Source organism: Lagenorhynchus albirostris, unplaced genomic scaffold (assembly GCF_949774975.1).
Source record: "Lagenorhynchus albirostris unplaced genomic scaffold, mLagAlb1.1 scaffold_351, whole genome shotgun sequence".
Lineage (NCBI taxonomy): Eukaryota > Metazoa > Chordata > Mammalia > Artiodactyla > Delphinidae > Lagenorhynchus > Lagenorhynchus albirostris.
The window spans coordinates 40,699-44,880 of NW_026783460.1; positions in this window are offsets into that span (position 1 = coordinate 40,699).

Consider the following 4,182-nt stretch of genomic DNA (forward strand, 5'->3'; position numbering starts at 1 on the left):
AGAAGCAGTGGTTAGAAAAGAGAGAGTGATTATTAAAGGAACTTACAGTTATGTCTAAAGAGTTGTAAATTTAGGAAGACACAAATTTCCAAAACAAAAATTGTCATGTTAACTGTGAAGGCTGATCTCTTTTATCTGTGATCATCAGAAACTTAGGTTGCTCTGAATGTGAAAGTCAGGTTATTTCAATAGGTCTTCCAGGCCTCTAGGTAGAGAATGTGGTATAAACAAAGTATAGAGACAGGAAATGGGCATATACCCAGAGAAAACCATAATTCAAAAAGACACATGCACCCCAATGTTCATTGCAGCACTATTTACAGTAGCCAGGTCATGGAAACAACCTAAATGCCCACTGACAGACAAAGAGATAAAGAAGCTGTGGTACATATATACAATGGAATATTACTCGGCCATAAAAAAGGAACGAAATTGTCATTTGTAGACACGTGGATGGACATAGAGACTGTCATACAGAGTGAAGTAAAAGTCAGAAAGAGAAAAACAAATATCGTATATTAACACATATATGTGGAATCTAGAAAAATGTTACAGATAAACCAGTTTGCAAGGTAGAAATAGAGACACAGATGTAGAAAACAAACATATGGACACCAAAAGAGGAAAGCAGGGGTGGGGGGTAATGGTTGTGGGATGAATTGGGAGATTGGGATTGACATATATACACTAATATGTATAAAATCGGTAACCAAGAGAATCTGCTGTATACAAAGTAAATTAAAAATAAATAAATAATAATGATGTTAAAAAAAATAGTAGGGGACTTAAATATCTCACTTTCAACAATGGATAGATCATCCTGACAGAAAATCAGAATGGAAAAAATACACTTAAACTGTACAATATAATAAATGGAACTAACAAACATCTCTAGAATATTCCAGAAACCTCCTAACACAGAAACCACCAGGACCAGATGGCTTTACTGGAAAATTCTACCAAATATTTAAGGAAGTAATGACAATCCTTCTCAAACTCTTCCAAAACACTGAAGAGGAAGAAACACTTCCAAACTCAATTTATAAAGCCAGAATTATCCTGACACCAAAGCCTGATAAGAACACTAAAAGAATGGAAAACTATAGACCATTATCCCTGATTAACAAAGATGAAAAATTCTCAAAAAATACTAACAAACAAAATTTGAACACTCATTAAAAAGACTATACACCATAACTGAGTAGAACTTATCCCTAGGATGCAAGGATAATTCAACATATGTAAATCAATAAATGTGATACCCCACATCAGTGGAATGAAAAATAAAAATTATAGGATCACCTCAATAGATGCAGAAAAGTATTCGAGAAAATACATCTTTTCATGACAAAACGCCTCAACATATCAGATATAGAAGAAACATATATCAACATAGTAAATACTATATGACAACCCCAGAGCTAACATACTCAATAGAGTATAATTTATTTTTTAATTATAAAATGGAAAAATTGAAAGATTTTCCTGTAAGGTTAGGAACAAAACGAGGGTGCCCAGGGTTACCACTATTATTCAACATAGTATTGGAAGGAAGTTCTAGCTATAGCAATCAGGCAAGGCAAAGAAATAAAAGGTTTTCAAACCAGAAAGAAAGAAATAAAATTGTCATTATTTGCAGATGACATGATCTTACATATTGAAAATCTAGAAGACTCAATGAAAAAGCTATAGGATCTAATCAATGAATTCAGTCAAGTTGCAGCATATAAGATCAATACACAGAAATTAGTTGCATTTCTATATAATAGCAATGAAACATCTGAAAAAGAAATTTTAAAAAGCTATCATATTCACAATAACATCAAAAACAATAAAATACTTAGGAATACAAAGAAGTGAAAAGTTTTGTACAATGAAAACTACAAGACTTTGTTGAAAGAAACCAAAGAAGAGAGAAACAAATAGAAAAATATCTGTGTTCATGAATTGGAAGAGTTAATATTGTTAAAATATCTATGCTGCCCAAAACCATCTATAGATTCAATGCAATCACTATCATTTTTTTGTTTGCTTTGTCCTCTTCCTCTTTTGCCCTCTCAAAAATCCCTGTGCATTTCTTCCAGATGTTTCTTTCACTTAGGCCTGGGCTCTCCTGGTAACCTCCTCTAGACTTTGCGCACCCCAGGAGCCTAAGGAAAGAAGCCTAGCCTGAATGCAGCTTGAGGCCTCAGCACCAAGCAGGGCTAAAAAAAATCACATCCCAGGCCCTTCTTTGATACATCCAAGCCCCAGGAGCCAAGCCAGGAGCAGCTGAGAAAGATCAAGTTGGAAAAACTCACTGACTTAAGGCTGAGTGGAAATGAGAAGCACAGACTATGGTCACTAGAAAAGCTCTGGGCATAGTCATGAGGGATGCATGGGGGTCAGAACCAGAAATGGGTGGCTGGAAGGAAAGCAAGCTCCTGGGAAATTTCCTTGTCATCATGCTTCTTGCCATGTGTCTCTGCTGCCATGCCTCCAACTTCTTACTAACTGGTCCTCATCATTTGCTTTCCTGACAACCTCACCTATCCGAAACCAAAGGGCCCAATGGCATTTATCACACAAATAGAAAAAAGAATGCTAAATGTGTATGGAACCACAAAAGACCCCAAATAGCCAAAGCAATCATGAGAAACAAGAAAAAAAACAGACATCACACTTCCTGATTTCAAAGCTATAGAATTTAAAACAGCACGGTACTGACATAAAAATAGACCCAGAGGGCTTCCTTGGCAGTGCAGTGGTTGAGAGTCCACCTGCCTATGCAAGGGACACAGGTTCATGCCCCAGTCCGGGAAGCTCCCACATGGCACGGAGCCATAGCTGCTAAGCCTGCGCGTCTGGAGCCTGTGCTCCGCAACGGGAGAGGCCACAGCAGTGAGAGGCCCACGTACTGAAAAAAAAAAAAAAAATAGACCCAGAGACAATTAGAACTGAATAGAGCCCTCAGAATTAAACCCCAATAAATGCAGGCAACTTATATTTGACAAGAGAGTGAAGAACACCCAAGGGGGAAAGGATAGTCTCTTCAACAAATGGTGTGGTGAAAACATGAAGAAAAATAAAATTGGACTCTTATCTTGCACCACTCACAAAAATTGACTCAATATAGATCAAAGACTTAAACATAAAACTTGATACCACAAAACACCTGAAAGCAAACATGGGGGGAAAGCTCTTTAACATTGGCAGTGATTTTTTTGAATATGACACCAAAAGTAAAAAGAATGAAAGAAAAAAAATCAATGAGTAGAACCACACCAAAATAAAAAGCTTCTGTCCTGAGAAAGAAACAATTAACAAAATGAAAAGGAAACATATATGGGTAGGATCTGAATGACAGAGTAGAAATATCCTGAGCTGATTTCCTCCCATGGACACACCAAAACTACAAATACATACATATAGAATGACTGTCTCTGAGAATGACTTGAAGATTGGTAGAGCAAATATCTACAATTAAGGATATTAAGAAAAAAACACATTGAGACAGGTAGGAAGGACAAAGGCACAATCTAGTCAGTACGCACACCCCTGGTGCAGTGACCCACAAGCATGAGAGGATATCGTGAACTAGGAAGTTTGTATCATGCATACCAGCCCTGGGGGCCTGGCCCAGAAGGTGAGCTTCCAAAATGCCAGGCTTTGAAAGCCAGCAGGGCTTACACCCAGGAGAGCCAGAAAGTTGTAGGAAACCAGGATCCTGCTATTAAAGGGCTTGTGCACAAACCAGCTCACTCCAAGTCCCAGTACAGAGGCAGTAGTTTGAAAGGTTCCCGGTGCTCCAGCAACCCTGACAAGGCTGCCCCAGCTTGCCTCACAGCCCGTGCCTGCTTCAGCACCAGCCACCCCATCAAGACCACCACAGCTGGCCTGGCATGTCCAGGGACTTCTATCACTCATGCTCACTCTAGCTCCAGCCATGGCAACCTGAGCGCACAAGGCAACCTCAGCCCAGCCCAGTGCACTCTGAGAAAAGTCTGGCCTGCACTTACTCAGCTACAGCCACCCCACCAAGTTTCACTCTCACCAGGCTGGTCCAGTATACCCTGTGAAAAACCCCAGCTAGTGCCCATTCTAGCCCCAGCCATTCTGCCAATGTGGCCCTGTCCCAGCTCAGCACACCCCATGAAAAACCTGGCTTGTGCCCACTCCAGATGTAATGTCCACCAAGGCAGC